Source organism: Gambusia affinis, linkage group LG08, assembly GCF_019740435.1.
Source record: "Gambusia affinis linkage group LG08, SWU_Gaff_1.0, whole genome shotgun sequence".
Classification (NCBI taxonomy): domain Eukaryota; kingdom Metazoa; phylum Chordata; class Actinopteri; order Cyprinodontiformes; family Poeciliidae; genus Gambusia; species Gambusia affinis.
In genome coordinates, this window is record NC_057875.1 from 12,094,721 (window position 1) to 12,107,302 (window position 12,582).

A 12,582-nucleotide genomic window follows, 5' to 3' on the forward strand; every position below is an offset into this window, starting at 1 on the left:
CACAGAACGCTCTTGGCCTTAGAGAAATTAAGCTGCAGTATATATAAGTGCGTACATATAAAAAAAAATCATTAATTTCACTAAGTTTAAGGACGACAATTATGCTTGCTTTAATAATAAGAGTACAGCGCTCTCTTATACTATCATGGCAGTAAAATAAGAGACAGATAATCTGACTGACAAAGGAAAATTGTTTATCGGTGGCCATTCTTACTAGCCTACACACTCACAGCAGGCTCCATGGTGGTGAAGGAGATGTGGTGCAGCAGAGCAGCACATACACAAGTTCTGATTGGTTGTTTCTAACTGAGCGATGGATTTCTGCAGATTCCGGGGAGCACAGGAACAGGGAAGGCAGAGAAACTTGATTTTTTTCAAATATTATCTGTCTCATATTAAACTGTTAGTGACAGTTTTAACAAGTATCTACAAAACATCTTTTTAGAGTGTTATGGATACTTTCATTGCAGCAGATGTGTTTTAGTCACAAATGAAACACTGCAAAGATGTTGATGACTGTGGGAAAGATGTGAAAAACGGTGTCATGGAAAAATTACAATAAGGTCACATCTGCTGGTCATGTCATATGAAAGGCTTATGAACTCTCACCAAAAGAATTATTTGGATTACAATGTAGAAGGTTGGAAGTTGTTTTCTACAGCTGCATCAGAACCAGACTGTCTCTCCCCTTGTTGTTAATTCTTTATCTTTGGTATAAAACTCATGTGTTGTCCCTCCCTGACAGAGATTGGCGAGGTTTTAATCCAGACCTGTTTCATTACTGATTGTCTATGAGCTCTCTGTATTGTGCACAATATATGAATAAACCTGATTGAGTGATTTTACCTGAACAGTGCTTGGAAATAGTATTTTTTTTTCCATGACAACGGCAACCACTTAACAACTGGAGTCAGATAAAACAGAATTATTATGTGATGCACAAAATGTAATCAAATTTATAAATATTCTATATCTAAAGCCTTGCCAATGTATTTATGCAATGATCATAAAAATATCTCCAGTTAAAATTGAGTTTTACTTTGTTTTAAGACGCTCGTCTATAATAAGAGGGGAAGAGCTTTGTGCATTAGGCACATTTTCCATCTCGTACCACATTGTGGAGCTGACATCATGGTGCAGAGAGAGAGGAAACATAACCCACGAGTTAAAAATCTACCAGTGTTGTCTGTGTCATCATCACAACTCTGGCCTATTCACCCAGACACAATAACTGAAAGCACATCTTTTCACTACATTACAACAGAACAACCCCATGCTGATGTCAACAAGCATGTGCGCAGCTGTGAATCCGTTTAAAAACACTCAGCATGATAAAACGAGATACATATAAAAAAAAAAGGTGATAAAAGGGTTTATACTTAAAACTGCATGAGATAAATGTCATGTGATCAAATCACATCAAATCACCCATTTAAGTAATCAGTTGGATTCTATTACCTTTCACTATTGACATCGCCTGAAAGTTAATTGTGCCTCTTCACTGTTCAGTTCCTGGAAGCATGCTATGTCATCTCTTCCCAACTACAAGCTACAAAATAACATTAACAACTGACATATGCTGAAACCTTTTACACCAATAATTCAAATCGTTATGTCTTGTTCCCTGCCATCCCCACCTTCCCAATTTGTTGACGTTGTAGGAAGTAAATAATGCATTTCTACATTTCTAGATTTTATTTTTGGGGCAGACACCTGTTTACTTATTTATTGATCTGTTGCTTGAAGCCAAAACAAAATTGTGGCACATTTCACAGTTGTTAGCAAATTATTCACCTTTCCTACAACTATGTGTCAGAATGGATGTCTGCCACAGTAATTTAGGAATAATATTAACGCCAGATATTTCTGAAACTGATAAAAAAAATTAAAAAAACACATATTTAATATTTTTATGGTGCCACTTTGTCTTGATCAAATGTAGCAAACATAGCAAAATGTAATTTCATCCAACTCAGTATTCCTTACCAATTAACTCATGTTATTTAAAAGTGCAATTAGCCTTCTTTTAGAATAAAACTTGTGAAGGATTTTCTAGATACGTGAGCTATGGTATTAAAACTAACTGTACAACCATATATAAATTTTCCATTTCACCTAAAAAACAAGAACGAAACCTCATCAGAGATTAAGCAAACAACATTTCATGGTGTAAGTACTGGTGTTGAGCTGAGCTCCAGGCTCCACCCTTCTCTGGCTGAGTGTAGGCCTGGTTGTGTCTCCCAGTCAGGAAGCAGCAAACTGTTCAATCCAGATGGAGCTGATTTTTCCTAGTATTACAGATGTCATACATTAAAAAAAAAAAAAAAAGCATATTAAAAGTCTTTAGCATTTATTGGACATTTTAAAAATGTGGACATATAGTATTTAATAGCTGTTTAGCAGCAGATGACGATTCAGGTTTTGAAGAAACAAAACTGCTGCTATTACCATTTATGGATAGCTAAATATTTATGAAGCTTTGAAAAGATGTTTTTAAAGACATTTGTTTTGTATGTAATGTTACACAATTACATAAAGTTGTACTTTTCTTAAAACTAGTGGTCTATCAAATATAAATTTTTCTTCTGCATGTTTGTAACCTGACTTGGTGTTTTTACATTTCGTTTCCTTTTTATGCTCTCATTCCTCTGACAGAATACCAAATACTATGAAACACTGAGCACAGGACAATTTTCTGGATGGACGGCAGAGGTTGCTGCCTGGTGAGAGAGAAATTAAACACTCAGAACACCAAGTACGCGTGGATCAAACACTGATATAATAGTCCTAATGGTGGGACTCGATTAACATTTTAATAACACTTATTGCAGGGTCTATAATTAGTCAAAGCATATTGACTAATTATAGACAAATAAACCCAATATATTTGAAAACCATGTATCAGCAAAATAAACATATTTATTAATAAAATAATAACCATTTATTTTATGTTTATTATTGTTATGTGTTTCTGGAATAACTCCAGAAACACACAACAAAGGTTCTTTTGTAGGACTTTGTATGATTAAAATACAGCAATTAATTGCAATAAATGTTCAACACTATAAAATATATGCAATTAAATAATCAAATATAATGTATTAAAGTCAAACCCAACACACATTGTGTGGCACAACACATAATTCTTCAGCTTTATTTGAAACACTGACTACCCCTATCAAAAGGACCAAAGTGGTTTTCATGTGAAAGTCAGGAAGGATTCTGTAGCAGAAAACTAAAGTAGTGATCATTTTTGTAGGAGGAATAGCCAGTGTTGATCATAGACCAGGTGATCTATTACCTGCATTCACATTGTTTTTATTAAGAGCTATTAATTTTGACTATGTCCATGTCTCAGGACATGCATTGGGGGCTGAAACAATGGAGTATGAAATAGGCAACTAGGCAAGTCTTTTTTCTGAGTAGAAGCTGTATTCAGTTGCATTTCACGACTAAACTCCATAGTCAAAAAGTTTCTGGTTAACAAATTGACTACAGTCTAATTATTTTATTATATTTAAAAAGAAATAGCTATAAACATGAAAGTGTCAATATTCATGTGCTTTGAGGTCAGCACAATGCTCTGCACTGACATATTGCAAATCCCCAAGCCGTGTTACTCTCTCTGGTAACTAAACTAAAGCATCTTGAAGAAATTCAATTACAGTCTCAGAAAATTGTCAGCCAGGAAAAATGCTGTTTCCTTCAGCACCTACAGTGACTGTCAAAGCCAAACACTCCTATTAAAAAACCATGGCTTTACAACTTAGACATTAAAAATAGCTTTGAAACTTAGTTAAACAATTGTGACATCCTAAACAATTCAACTGAAAAACAAATCTTTTCAGAGAAAAACAAAAGAAACAAAAAGCCAAAGTGACCTGGTTGCATCATGCACAGAGCATTAAACCAATATTAAGCCCATCTTCTATAAATGAGGGGTATAATCACAATGAAGGGTATAGAAGATGGATGGAGGAGTTTAGCAAACAATTAAGTTTTGCCTGTTTAATAGAAGCTTTTGGTACAAAATTAAATATAAGAAAATGCTTAGATTTTTCACCAGTTCAAATGAAGATGTTGTCATGAAAGGTCCTGAGAATCTAAATAATCTAGTAGGTTGAGTAACTAAGTGGATCGAAAATAACTAACAAAACATTTTAAAGTTTTATTTAACTCAATGTGTCTAAATTATACAACGCTCTATACCTTTTTACTTATAATCACCTTTCAAGACTCTGAAGGTCGCTTTACATCAACAACATCAAAACACATCATTACCATATGATGAAAACGTCCTACATGGACAACAGCATTCGAAATACAAATAAATATTTGTGCAGTGATATGTAGGATAGCTAAATCAGGTATACTGAACAAGTGACTTTTGATGGATTTGAATGAGTGTCTGATGATGTGGTTTGACAATATAATGCAGACTCAAAGAACAGAGTATCTGAAGGACCTGAGCCCCATGGTGGACAGATGGCTATATGATGTAGAGAAGAAAGAGTTTTAAAAAAAAAAAGTGTACAAAGGGTGAAGGAGAAGCACTGTTAGAAAGTATTTGAACGTTAGCAAGAGAATTTTGAACTCAATGTGAAAATGGATAGGGAGAGACTGATGTTACTTGAGGACAAGGTGCAGCGACTGCCAAAGCAGAATATATCAACATTTCTGTTTGAAACTGCAATGATTCCTAAAGCCCTGTACAAGTGAACTTTGAAAAAGAGGCATATACTATTGTTTTGCTTTAGTTTCTAAGAAACACCTAAAACAAGGCTGTTCCCTAAAACTACCCCAGAGGTCTTAATGAATGCCGTGAATGAATTTTGCTCCTTCAGCAGATATGCAGTGGAACTGCAATGCAGAGCTAAACTTGATAAAATACTTGGAATGAAAGTTAAAAAAAAAATTATGTGGTGGAAAGTAGACAATTATTTCTCAAAGCAATGAGTAATAAAAGAAATAAACCAACTCAGTGACAGAGTTTGCAGTAATTGATGTGGCAAATGTATATCGAGAAAGTTAGGAATCAATTCAAAACCAATCATCTTTAAAAGCCTGTGGAGTTGGAAGGCAAGCTAGCTGGGGTCAGTGACACAAAGAAGCCAAAGATGAGAAATGTACATTTGCATCACTTTTATACAATCAATTAAATGAAATGACAATGGAGTTGGAGAGCTCCTCAAACTAACAAATAAAACCAGTTGTTGCCTTAATGTTTCTAGGATTAATTTCTGAAGGGGAAAGTTTTTTTTTTTCCTCTTTAAAGAAACCTTAATGGCTAGTTTTCTGCATTTCTAAATGTGTTTTTAGAATACCTGAGATCAATTTTGGAAGCAATAGAAAACTTTGGTAAAAGCTTCCCCTTTGTTTGGTTTGAGATAGGACTAAAGCCAAGCAGGAGAGAAAACGCTGAACAGGGTGCACAAATTGTGCTAATTTAATAACAAGGGCATAAATCGTTCATAAAAAGTATTTTTATTCATCATTACTTAGTACTCTCTGTTGCCAGTAAAAATACATTGCAAAGAGGCAAGGCTTTTGTATTTGCTTAGAGTTTTTGCAATATAAAAACTCACATTTCTATTTCTTGAAGGGGTCAGGTGACATCACAAAGTACGGGAGAAATAATAGATTTTAAAATAGCACAAGCATCCACTACTACTCATGTGAAAACTTTATATCAAAGAAATGTAAAGATTTGGCTTCCTGAAGATTTTAAAGTTTTTAAATTGCAAAAAGCTTCAATTAGGAATAAAGTTTGTATCTAAACTTTTTAATAAATCAAATTAAATCTTTGAGAGTATAAGATTTGTTGTTGTTGGAGTTTTACAAAAGAAGCCAGCATTTATATCATGACGTTCCATGCATTTCCAGCAGGACAGTCTTCATAATGATTTAACAGCTCTTTGCATGGTACTCATGAGCCCATGAGCCCATGAGGTCATATTGATCCCAGGGGCGTGATACATTCTCACGCTGGGCTGTCTAAAAGCTTATAGGTCAAATACTTCCAACAGCAATCTCCAGTCTGTGCATTTATGAAATAATATTTTTCTCAGAGTACATGAATTATTTCACAGTACTGTAGATGACTGTGTTTTTGCAAATTTGTATTAAACATGGTAATTTTGTGACAGATTGCTGGCTCTCTGATGGGGTTTGGCACAAAGTGGTTTACTGTCTGTGTCCTCTTCTGTTTTTAATAGGCTGAGCTGTAGTGGTTCCTCCTTTTTTTATATGAAGTCTGTGTTGCTTATAACCAATTAATTTGAGTCTAAAAGTCTCTCTCTCTTCCAACTATAAGATTTTCTGGTATTAATTGTTAGATTAAATGTTTGTAAATGCAGTAGACAATTTCTTTGTACCTTATTTCTGCTACGTAGTTGTCAACTAAAAATCATAGGCATACATTTTTGTGGCATTTAAAACAAGATGGGAAGTAATTCAAGGTTGGTTATGGCTGCCTCCAGTAAAACAGATTAAGAAAGAAGAGATACAGCTGATTGAACAGATTTATGAGAATATTGCCAATGTTTATGAAACAGGGAAGTGAAGCAGCCTTAGAATGGCCTTTAAGGTTTGAAAATGTAAAGGAGAAGAAAGTACAAATTTGCAGGTGCGTGAATTCAAACCACACACTTTAACAAGGAGAGTTAGCACTCGATTTCCTCTTTTGGCAACAACTGGTCTTTTATTGAACCGATTCCTGAAATTTTATATGAAAAAAAAAAAAGGTTTTTGACATAAAGAAAAGTTTTTCTCTTACACCAACAAGGAGAGGGGGCAGGCCGCATTCAGTAATTACACAACATGGCAGTGGCTTGAAGGGAGAAGCACAATCTTATCAGCTGTTACTGTAAATATGTAAAGCAATCACAATTAGCCAGAACAGAGGAGCAGATGCTGCTCTCATTAAACAGGGTTAATGACCACTTCAGCCTGAGGTAATTACGGTTAAAAATCTTCCGATTATTGTTATTAGTCATGTGATAACGCAACAACTTGATACAAATGAAAACAAATGCCAGAATGGTTTTGTGGAACTTATGAAAAACATTTATTTAGCTTTATTTAAGAATTGTTGTAAGGAAGAAATGCAAGCATTTTAACATTTGATTATCTGGTTTCAGCAAATTAAAAAAAGTATTTTAGTTTTATTTTCTAAACAGTGGGTAGGTGTGCAGCAGCATCTACATAAATTAAAATATAAATCGTTAAAACAAGTAATATTAGTTCTAAAAATTACAAAATTGTATTTGTTCATTAAACACAGATTTATGTATTTCTGCGGTTCTGATGAGCTAATCAAAAAAACACAAAAATTCAGCCAACATAATCAAGGAGAAGACTGTCAACATCACAATTGTCTGGTAGACACTTAATTTGTTTCTCCTTATTGAGAAGAGAAGCTGGTTCAAATTCAATTCAAATACAAAAATGCTTTATTGATGTAAAGTGTTGTGTCCAAGAATCATTTATTTGAAAGAATAAGATGCATTCGAACATACTTTCCAGTAGTCTGACTTTTCTGATGTTAAAAAGCATTTTTTTTAAATTATGTAGTGATTTTTCTGGAAAAAAAAAAAGGATGTTGGGTCTTGATGATGATTATGACTGCTGGCCATAATCATCCAAATTTTACTTTGTGAATTACTGTAATAAAGAAAGTTTTATTTTACTGAGGTTCAACTGTAGGTCAAAATAGGATGATACTTAATTAAGAACGCAGACATAAAGTGTATGGCTGCCATTATTCAATGTGAATAAATTGAACTTTGAATGGATTAGCTTTGCAAAATTATTAATGGTATTCACTCATAATCACTCCAACTAGAGTAATCTTTTGTTCACGCTGTTTTAAAGACTCCAGGGATTCCAAGGCATTCTTTTAGAAAAACTGATCTGAAGGATACTCATTCTATTTACACCTAGATGCATCATTCGCATTTTACAGATATGATTGCAGATATCTGAGCAAAGTGTCTGCAAAAGCATCGTTTGGCTTGTTAATGTAACACACCTGCATGGCTGATCATATGAGATGATAAAAAAAGAGCCAAGGCAAGCCTAAGCGGTGTGGTGGGGGTTAATTTATGATGAGAAAATTAGAGCAGAAGAACAAGACAGAAGAACTGGCATATGTGGGGAGAGTCACGTGAGGTGCTTCACAAATTCACACAGATGTGGCAAGCCATAACATTTAAGCTGCAGTTTTTGAGAGATGCTAAATCACCGTTTGGTGCCAAACTGAATGTGTTGGCCCAGGTCCCCATTTGCTAGAGGCTGCAGCCAAGGCAACCTTGTGTCTTTATCAGTGTGCTCTCATGTCAAACTCATTCAAACTCTGAGTTAGATCAGACACCCTAGGGTGTAACTTTTTTTTCTTCTTTTGGTCTCTATTTGCTGCTGACACTCTTTTGTCAAATGCCAACCTGTGATCTTTTAGTCTGGTTTAATTAGAAGAGTAATATTAAGGATGAGTGGACACAGAATATGTGCAGAACAAAAGATGTGAAATAAACAGATAGACACTTTGGAAATTGAAAGTCACACAAGATGAGGTTCAGATATGCTCAAAAAAAAGAGAAATCTCAGCTAATGACTATATCACAGATCACAGGGCATTTGAAGGTTAAAGCTAAATGGGCTTTAAAGGTGCTAATGTCTCTTTATTTGAAACACACTGAAATGTTTTGCACAACTGTAATTATGTGACATAAACTAAGAAGGATGTTGTGAGGTATCACATCTGACAAAAACCTGCAATAAAAGCAAGAGCCTGTGCCGACTCCTCCTGATAACTTTACAAAAAGTACCCTATGATGAAACATAAAGTTCTACAGCTGACGTGTATTATTTCTGCCAACAATAAGAATAATGATGATGATAGTAATATTTTTAGTATTCTACATCTTGGTTGTTTATTACCACTGGCATTTAAAAACAATATTTGACTGGAGAAGAAGTAAAAAGGCCACAACAAGCATAAGTTCCAGTAAGCATATAATAGTTCGACATAGTGTAAACAAATACACATTACATCATTCCGAATTGGAATTCAAAGCACAGTCCAAAAGTGTCTCACTAATTAAGAGGAATTGTTTGTGTGGCTCTGTTTGTGGTTATGCAAGCAGGAATGATGCATGGAGCAGGGCATGAGTGCAGTATCTCTAAAGGCACAGATGGCATCGTGCCTCAATGGAAAGAGACAAGGCATTGTTGTTGCCTTTTAGGAGAAAGTGATGCATCGAAAGAGAAAAGAAAGAAGAGTAAAGCATGGTGGTGAAGTAAAAGAACAGGGGAGTGCTGAGATGATGGAGTGTAATGACTCTCTTGTAGCCCAGTCTCAATCTCCCAAGACCTCTAGCTGTCACCGCCCAGATGACATATGCACTAATTAACACTGCTGAGCCTCCTGTATGTGGGGGAAGCACAGATTCCTAACCAATGCCCTAAAGGGAAATAGTAACACAGATCAATAATATTGCTAACATGTGTTTGGTCTCTTCAAAACTCGATCGTTTAGAGGATGCATTTAAAAAAATGACAGTTAAGTCACCATATTATTGGATGGGGTGCATAATTGTACAAAGATTTGACAAATTGAATGAAATGCCACTGTCCAGTACTATTATTCTTCACAGTGTTTCCACTGTTTTGGGTTTTTGTCTTCTTAGTCAATAGGCTGGGTGAAAACAAACAGAGATGTAGACTATAAGCAAAAGGCTATGAAATTAAGCATGATAGTCTCCATATTAGGTTGGGGTTGTAATATTAAGATATAATGGGGTGTCTAAAAGTACCAAAAGAATGGTGACATTAATAGACAAAAAAAATTTTTTTAAAAGTGGTCTATATTGGGCAAGTTAAATGTGGTACTTTTTATTTTTGTGTTTGTTTAATTACTGTACCCTTTTTCTGTTTTTGCTGTCCCTGTTAGCCACTACAATTTTCTAAATATTAATGCCTTGTGTTGAGTAGACTGGCTACAGTATAGCCCATTTGCTCCAATGACAAGCTATTGCCAGCATTAACTGAATCAACACATAAGTTTCATTGCTGACAAAACTGCAAATTACAAAAGGCAAATCTTTTAAAAAAGAGAGAAAACAAATCGCTGCATTCAAAACCTTGCAAACCTGGAGCTGCTAGAGACCGAGGAGATGTGGTAGAGCAGTGCAAGATAACACCTGAAATAAAACGGCAACACAGAGGGGCCTCTGAACAATAAAAACCACAATATGGTAGAGTCCAGGACAAATAAAAAGATGCTATATCGATGCTGACTGGATATCAGGGAAAGCCTGTGGTAGCTGAATGAACTATTTGCACCATGTACATCTTTGTCTCTAGCAGAAAAGCTTGCAGCCTGTGTGAGGACAATGTAGGCTAAAAAAGTTAAATTAAGACATTCATTGATCCACTTTATACTATGTCTAGCTTATCCATGCATGGTAGGCTGATGCCCTGAGGGGAATAGGAGGAGTACTTCCTGTACAGGTGGTCATGTTGTTATAGTTTAGTAAGATACTTTTACAAAAAAAACTAAACTTGGACAGCTATTAAAAAAGCGCAGTTGAGTAGGCATTAAAGTGGTTCTATCATTCAAAGACAATATCAGAATAACATAATATATTCCTAATGAAACAACCACACATTTGAATTCAATTTATAATTATGTTGCTTAGATCTGATTAAGGCAACAATAGCATTGTGATGTTATATTTTGATTATGAAATGTTTCTGTAATGTTAAGAACTTGTAGTCAATTTAAGAAACATACTAAAAGCCTTAAAATACCTTAAATTGCATGTTCATATACAGCAACAGAGGTCTATCTAGGCTAATCATATCATGGCATACTCTGGTATTTTTTGGAAAAGCTTGAAGGTTTTCAATAACAAACACAGTCAAGTCTTACTCCAGTTTTCCATCTCTTTAAGGTATTGCACTCATCTTGCTCTCCTGTCATCATAATGTTGCCCTGATATCAGGGCAATCTAAGTCTACAAAAGTACTAGGAAAAATATTAAATGTGCAATACAAGTGTGGGATATTTCTGTCATATGATATTGCTATGAACAAACAAATCTTTTTCTTAAAAATACTGTGTCATCACAGAATATTCCCACAGAAAGTAGCTTAGTCAAGTGCCACAAAGCTCAAAGATGATACAATTTCCAAATATAAGAGATGGCTGGAGGTCACCTATCAGTTTCAGCTGTGTTTGTACAAAGAGAAACACATTCCTGGTTCAAAAACACTGACTTTAACAAGATGAAAATGGATTTGAACCTTTTTCTTTATCCTTTCTTTATCTTCAGTCATCAAAATAAAATTTCACATTACATCATTGTTTAAATGCCAACAACCGAACAATTTGTGTTGTGTTTCAGATGAAAAGTAAAAGATAACAGAGTAATGTTGCCTTAAAACATACAAAACTTATTGGAAAACGTATCTTGGCAAGATTAAAAGAACCTCAATTTAATAGGATCATTTATGAAGTGAATTGTACTGAGACATGAGAGTAGCAACCAAAGGCAGCTAGTCCTCCATTTACAACATGCTACAATTCAACCACAGAACAATGCAGCCCCAAATGAACACGTCATGAGGCCACATCTGGCCATGAACACACTAATGTAAACACAGCGTCTCTCCATTTGTGTCTTTCACAGTCAGCATCCAAACATATTTGTTCTAAAATGAGAGAATGTCACCCTACATTATCTTGCATGTGAGCTTTGGTCTCATAATTTAAATACCGCAATCCTGTGAGTCCATCCATTCAGGCCTGTTTTGTTATACAACTAATTCATTTTGTCTACAGTGAAGATAGTATCTGAGAGTTTTCATTTGATCCATTACATCCTACACCACAGACACAATGAGGCAAAACTGCATTGATACAATTAACAGGGATAAATCAGTTGCTATCAAGATCCAAACACCCTGAAATGCACAGTATGAATAGGAACTAAACAGTCTATGCTAAGGAATAACTTCACCTAATTATGGACAGTGGTGCGTGATTCATGCTGCACATTTGACACCACTATTTGGGGTCATTTGTGCTTAAGAGGCAAGTGAATTCAGGCTATTTTTCTGTCTCTTTACTCAATCCAAGTCTGGCCATTTATCCATTGAGCAGCAAACCCACAGTTCACTAAATTCAATATGCTTTCTTTATTTATACAAACAAAAGTCTTAGTTTATGAAAGATGCAAGACTTGTCCTCATTATTAAATCTAGATAATAGTTTATTCATACAAGACATTCCCAAGATGGTTATGCAGGCTTAAATAAGTAAAATGTCCCTTAAAATTATTTTGTCATATGTGATAGCTTAAGACTTTTGGACCCCAGTCTAAAGAAATAGCATCTTTCACCCTTTCAATATTGTTTTCATCATATTTTTTCAAAGCATCTGCAGTCTGAACGGTTATGATGCATTTTACCTGTAATGTCATTGATGTGAGACATGCATCATAATTTTTCACCAGAAAAGGCCAGAAAAATCAGGACATAAATAATGGCTGAAAATTATGATTGTTAACCTGTTAGAGAAAT

The 12,582-nt window shown here is 34.9% G+C and overlaps 1 protein-coding gene across 1 annotated transcript in view; it reads right to left on the reverse strand.

Moving 5' to 3' along the window:
* shank3a (SH3 and multiple ankyrin repeat domains 3a) overlaps positions 1-12,582 on the reverse strand; it is a 177,513-nt gene that overhangs the window by 108,609 nt on the left and 56,322 nt on the right. The window lies entirely within an intron of this gene.